Source organism: Henckelia pumila, chromosome 3 (genome assembly GCF_033568475.1).
Source record: "Henckelia pumila isolate YLH828 chromosome 3, ASM3356847v2, whole genome shotgun sequence".
Lineage (NCBI taxonomy): Eukaryota > Viridiplantae > Streptophyta > Magnoliopsida > Lamiales > Gesneriaceae > Henckelia > Henckelia pumila.
The window spans coordinates 36,020,478-36,028,118 of record NC_133122.1 but is presented as its reverse complement, the minus strand read 5'-3'; positions in this window follow the sequence as shown (position 1 = coordinate 36,028,118).

Sequence of the window (7,641 nt, the reverse complement as noted above, 5' to 3'; positions counted from 1 at the left end):
GACTATCTCGAAGGAGATACGACTCAACATGTATGCGCGCGTGTAGTATGTATATAATTAAATCAATAAAACAAATATTATAACACATAAAATGCAACATATATATAAACATGCATACTCACCGACAATCTCAGTCAGTACTTACCTCTATTGAACAAGTCGAGAGGACATTAGGATCTAGGTCCAAGCCCAAAGTCAAGTGATTACCATAGCACTAATCATGATCTAAAAGTCATAACTAAGATAATAGATACTCCTATTTTCTCATAACATTCTCAGACCAAACATGCATCCGTCGTTAGCCCTTTGATGTTGAATGTCCTAGATTCTAGGTACAACTCTTTTGTTATATCAGCGTATTGCTATGCGCGACCATTACTTGTATGGTTAACTTACAATATATAGGCTGAATTGGAGAGGGAAAACTTTGAATTGTGCCTTTCAAATGAAGCCTCAGAGCCCTATTTATAGGCGTATTTTGGACGCTCCGAACTCGTGTTCAGACATTGATCGGAACTCGATTTCAGACTTTCGGAACTCTACAGGCGTGACACATTTTCGTGTGTCTGAGTTTCCATTGATGGGGACCCCAAACTCTTACTTTGTACATTAACCCAAACTCTGCACTGCAGTGATGAGTCACCAACACACCTCGATCACCTCATGGGACTGCCTGGCTTCGCGAATCTACCGATCAGGCACATTTTTCGGACATTCCGCTTTTGATCCAAGCTGTTCCTGATGATCCGAAACAAGCGCTCCCTTGTGCTCATATGTTTCTTGCTATTGTAATTCGGACGTTTCGCATCCCACAACTTCGGACCCTCTCCAAACTGCCGTTTTCTACATCATGAACATAAATTTTTCTTACTGAAAAGTTTTTAGACCTTCAGGAATGTACTCTTGCACATCCCTAACTTTACCAGGCCCAGTTCGGAGCTTCCGAACTGAACTTCAGATCTTTCAAAAACCTTGCGGAGCGATCTGAAGCATTGCGAATTCAAATTTTAATTTAAATAAGACAATTTGATTTGGTTTAGATAGTAACACATTAATTGTGTTTTAATCATTTTATTAACTTAAAAACCAGGATACAACCATAATACATTTTGTTCCCCACTTTTTGTTTTACCGTCATGCTGAACAGTGCCACTTTGTATATTTTATCTCGTAATTTTCATGTTTCGGTTTTGTTTTGATTTTTGTTTTTGTTTTGGTGTTTGTTTTTATTTTTGGTTCATTTTAGTGATAAATTTTCATTTTTCATTAGAAGTGGCTTATAACATGTTTTGACCAAAGTTCAGTCGCTCTTGTTCCTTCTGTATAATATTCTAAAAAACTAATGAAAACACATTTCAAGTTTTTTTAAAAAAATTCTTGTAAGCATCCAATATGTAAAATAAACGTTACATTAAAAAAATTTCGGTTAGACACAATCGAAACTCCTGGTAAAAAAAAACTCAAAAAAAAAAGACATGTAACGGTTTTAAATGAATAAAAATTCCAAAGTTCATCTTTAATAAAACCAAAAAGATTTCTTTCATATATATATTTTATAGTTTTATATATTATATTATTATATTATATTATATTATATATATTATAACAAGTAAGTCTACAAGATAAATTAATACAAATCCCACGTTTAAACTATGACCTCAAAGTGGGAAAAAAATAAAAAATACATAACTAAAAATATAAATTTTCCATTTTGTTCATGCTATTAGATTTGGATGAGCTCTCGAAAAGAAAAATTACTAATTTCAATGTAGGGTTAGTAAATCTTCATCATGATGATGATTATGTATTATTAATACTTTATCTATTTTTATTCTCTCTTATAGTTTTGGACTATTTCACTTCTGGGGGTTTGGCATTTATACTCATATAAATATATCGCATATCGAAAAACTTATGGCCTATAATAAAATATGTAAACGATATCATACCGAATTATGTCAACTGTACCGCAAGTCTTACGGTTCATTCCATAGTTTTTGGTTATCTATAAATCTAGTCCTTCTTTACTAACAAATTACGCTAATGATTACCAAAATTTTGCGATACGCTTAAAAAGTTTCCTTCAAGTATTTTATCTATATATCATTTAATATACTGAAAAAACTTTTTTATATTTCTTAAATTATAACTTTATCATTTAAATATATTATATATTTTGTATTTGTAAATATATTGTTTCAATATTTCATATATATTAAAGACATTTCTAAATTTTAAATCTGTTACCGTATCAAAAATTTCGGTATCTTTATATGTAACGTACCAAAATAATTCGATATACGAAAATATTGGTCTTAAATTTGGATATTTTAGGTATAATAAAACTCAGTATGCTGAACATTTTGGTATTTTTTTTCCCCTTCCTAAGTAACACTTTAGTGTCGTTATTAGAATGATGTTTATATGGCATATAAACGTAGATGCCCATTATATACATTATATATTTTAAATTAATATTTTTTTTAAAAAAAAATACAATATATAGATTTATGATATATATATATATATATATATATATTAGTAATGAAAAATTGGAAGAGGTTTATTTGACTTATGAGAGTTGAACTGGAATACTTATACATTAATGACATTGAAACTTTGCTGATGCCATATAAAAGAGTTTTTGAATTCTTAAAATTAAAAATATAATTGAGAAGAAGCCTCAAAATGAGACTTCTAAATCTTGAAAATTGATTGTAATAATTAATATGAGGGATGGGAACATTCTGTGTGGAGTATTCAATGAAATAATTAATTGGTAATGGTCATAAACAAGGTATAGGCTAGTGTTCTGAAGTTTTGATTTGCATCTAAAAATCATTTTTTAATTATTCATTTATAATTTTGTTTTTATCAAGAGTACTTATTTTTTTTCATAAAAAAAATTGATTATAATAAAATACATGCAAAATTGCATGCACACGATGTCTAATATTAATAAAGAATGTGTTATATATAGATGATGTTTAGGATTCTTGATTTGATCGCATACTATTCATTTTTATGTAATAATTAATTCAATCTACTCGAAACCTATTAAATATGATGTGTTGTAGTTGAAAAACTTGAAGTTATGATGTGTCTTTCGGGTGTGGTTACATGAATTGTAATTCTCATATTATTTTTTATTCTTCATTCTCTTTTATTTCTCTAATTTATTTTTCATTTCTATTCTAATATTTTATCTAATTCTTTATTAAATTTATAAACACGTTATATCGTGCCGGTTTCTTCAAGATTAATGAGAGACACTATCAAGATGCGATATTTAGCTGGATAGCGGTACAACACATATATATATACCATTTTTGAATAACATAAAAATATTTTTTGAAATTAACATTAGCGGCATAATAATGTTATAAATATATAATTGCTGCATAAAAAAATGCTTGAGGCGTCCGAAGTTTTTGATTTATGGCGTTCTGAACTCACTTCAAACACATGAGTTTGCCCTCTAAATAATGATCTTTTAATTATATTTTGATCATTTTTTAACTTCGTTCTAATAAACAGCTCTAGCGGTTACTAATTCAAGTGATTATTCTTAGTATTTCAAGACTTATTATTGACTTCATACACTAGCCATGCCGTAATTTCATGATTGCTAAATTCAAACTCTAAACAAATCCATATCATGAGAAAGCTTCTTGAAAATTTGAATATACCTCCATATCTTATCTTGCGATATTATTACATTTCATGAAACAGTTTTATTTATCAATTTTATTGAAATATATTTTTTAAATATATTGTGCACATATATATATCTTTGTATATTTATTTTCTTTTCTGATTTTGATTCTCATTTTAGGTTTTTTTCTGTTTTATATGTATATTATACATTTGTATCATTATTTCTTTAAATATATGAAATTATTATTCTCTCCATACGCTTCTACATGGCTATCTTAGAGCCCAAGGCCCCTTAAGCCACAAATTCTAGACCTAAGAGCCGCCGCGGCAGCCACCCACCTTCACCAAATCTTTTTTTTTCCAGCCAACTAATATCGGCTGCCCTCACTTACCACCAACCAAAGGCGCCGCCGGCTCTCATACTCCCGTTATCTCCTTCAATGTTGCTGCGTCATGTGCCTTATTTGAAGCTAACTTCATCCAATTATCTCTCTTGACATCTATAGTTCATAACCCTCCTCACTGGTCATGATCTCTTTGGCTTTATTGATAGCTCTCACCCCTGTCCAGCCAGATACATCATTCCCTCCGCCAACCCTTCTCTGAATCCTGCGTACACCTCTTGTATTTGCCAGGACCAGTTGATACTGAATATCATCATTGGATTACTGTCTCCTTCCTTGACTCCGTTTATTGCCATTGCCACCACCTCCGCTGATGCCTTTAAAACACTCTTGCCAACACCTAAGGCAGATGCAACTTTGGAATCCGACAAAGGGCTCACAATTTATCATTGAATTTATGCAGTTTATCAAATCCAAGGCTGATCAACTGACTTCATGACTGCGCCGCTTGACATTGAAGATCTTATCATCAAAGTCCTTCATGGCCTTGATGATGATTACAAGGAACTTGCTCATGCCATCAATCATGAAGCTCATCTCGTTGCTCGAAAGGGATAATTTATCTCTTACAGCAACCGCCCACCCAACCCAACACTTTTCCTCCACCGGCCACCGCCCGCCTCCTACACATGTCCGTGGAAACTCACCAGCGCTGCCTTGCCACGGCGACACATTGTCTCCCCGCCAGCATTCCATCTGGCTGCCCAAGCGCAGGGCCAACGACCCTCACGTCCGTATTTGAGGATGCTGTCAGCTCTGCAGCCTCCAAGGTTACTTTGCTCGACGCTATACAAAATTTCAGTTATTGCCTGACCCGCATATCTGCGCCCCCATGGTGGCCAATCACGGCGCTGTCCCTTAGACCTCGCACCTTTCCTATGCCGTCGCTTTACATTGCTGCCTCACCCCGCTCTGTATGACTTGGTTCTTATAGACTCACACGTCACTTCATCATGTGACTGCTGAGCTCTCCTATCTCTCTCTACCACTACCCCGTATGTTTGCTATGATGATGTTGTTGTTGATTTATGGCATCTGGAATTTCCCATCACTCACACAGGTTTGTCTCATTATCACCCTTTATGCTCTTCTACACTTTTGTTTCCCAACGCCCTCTGTTGTTCCTTCAATTATAACAAAAATCTGTTATATGTCTCTCAACTTTGTAAAAACCAAAATGATTTCATTGTTGTTTTTTCCTCCCTCTTCTTTTTAGGTGAAGGATCCTCGCACGGGAATTTATTCTCAATCTGGGTCCACTTCTTAAAAGACGGTTGTTTTTATTACCTCATGGTCCGTTGTCTCAGCCTTCTTATCCACAACTGGCAACTCTCTGTGTCTGTCGTGTCTTCTTCCCTACCTGGCATAGTGCGTTTGGGTCGCTCGTTTACTCGGGGAAAGTTAGTTGTTACATTATGTTAGTAGTGTCTTAAGTTCGTGTCCTATTCGTCTTCCATTCGTTTATTTCATTGTAATTCGTTTCTATGCATATAAAAGTCACAAAACTTTCGTTTCATGATTTCGCACCTTACTTCACAATATACCTGTTGATTTAATTTGTTTTTTATGTCTGAACCTCTTCGGTTATTCTCCATTGATGGGTATAAATATTACTATGTTTATATTTATTGATCACTATAGCAAATATATCTGGTTGTCATTCACTAAAACATAAATCGGATGTCTTTTTCTGTTTTTAACATGTTTCAAGTCTCTTATTGAGAGACACTTTAATTGTGTCATCCGTACTCTAGTATACCGACAATGGTGGAGAATTTTATTGCACTCAAAGAATTTTCTTAGTCTACATGTAGGGTTGTGCATTCGGTTCAAACCAAATCCGGACCGAACCGATACTTGCCAAAATCGAACCGACCGATTTTATTTTCTAACAAACCGAACCGACCAACATTTACATATAAAAATCGACTAAAACCGAAACCGATAAAAATGGGGTTATTTCGATATTAAAAAAAACCGAACATTAACGATTTTTTTATATGTTTTTTATAAAATTTACATCGATTTTTGTTTTAAAAAAAATTTAAAGGTATTTTAAAAAATTTAAAGGGTCTTTTGTATGTTACACTTTGAGCAGTTGTAGTCCCTGCAAGTAGTCAAAACCCTTTAACTCAAAAAAAATTAGTAAAACCCATCTGAGTACATCACCTAATTAATATTATGTTCGGATATTTTACATTCACCTCACCTGTATTTAATTTATTTGACACTAATAATAGTATATACACAATTTATTTATCACAAAATACTATAATATTTTTTTAAAAATATATTAATAATAGTTAATGGGCCCAAGTGGCTCAAGCTGGCTAAATAATGGTAAATGCATGGCCCACGTTAATACAAATAGGATTGGATATATGTAGTTACATACTTACAATACAAAAAATAAACAACTAGAGGCCCAATATTTTTTTAATTATATAAACAAATTTCGGTTTAATCGGTTTAACCGATTTTTTTTAAAAAAAACTAAATCGAACTGATTAAACTGAATTAACCGATATTTTCAAAAAAATAACCGAGGAACCGAATAAACCGAACCGAATAAACCAAACTGTCATTTTCGGTCGTTTTCTCGGTTTAACCCGATTTTTTGCTCACCCCTATCTACATGGAATTTCTCACGTCTCCCACTCTCCCTCATACTCCTGAGCATAATGGCTTCTCTGAATGCTGTCACCGTCATATTGTGGAGACCGAGCTTGCTCTTCTACAGCACGCGTCCGTCCCTGCTCATTTCTGACCCTTTACCTTTGCCACTGCCACTTATATCATCAATCATCTACCCAAACACAACCTTTCGTATAAATCCTCATTTGAGTGTTTCCTCACCACCACGCACAACCTATCCAAGCTTTGAATTTTTGGCTGTCTCTATTATCCTTGGCTCCGTCCCTACTCTCATCATAATCTTACACACTCCTCCCCTTGTGTCTTCCTTGGATATTCCTTTATGCAAAACGCCTATATCTACTACGAGTCATCTTTTGGTAAAGTCTTTGTTTTTTGTTATGTTATCTTTGTCGAGTCTACGTTTCTGTTTGCCAGTAGTGGTTCTGAAGCTGGACGTTGCTTTGATGCGCCTCCAAGCATGCCCGAGGAGGACTCATGCATGTGTCATTGATCATTCGCCTGTCTGCTCATCTGACCCATACAAACCCACGCCCAGCTCCACCTATCCATCGACCAGCGCTCCCTGCAGAATCCACCTTGGCTGTACAGCCCAATCCCGAACCCACCTTGACCGTACATTCATAAAAATTAATTAATTAATTAAGACAAATTCTTATTTTCAATATAAGATAGATGGTGCAGAGTTAAAATTTTCATTTATTTTTATTTTTAAATAGAAAATAACTAATAATAATATGTATTAAAAATAAAATATTGATGAAGATAAAGAGTACTAACAATAACAAATTAAATAAAAAAATAACATCATTCATAACAAATTAATAATAATCAAATTAATTTTTTAAACATCTAAATTAATTGGTGAATTGGTACTCTAAAGTTAAAATTGAAATATTAATTTGAATAATTTGAAATATGGAAG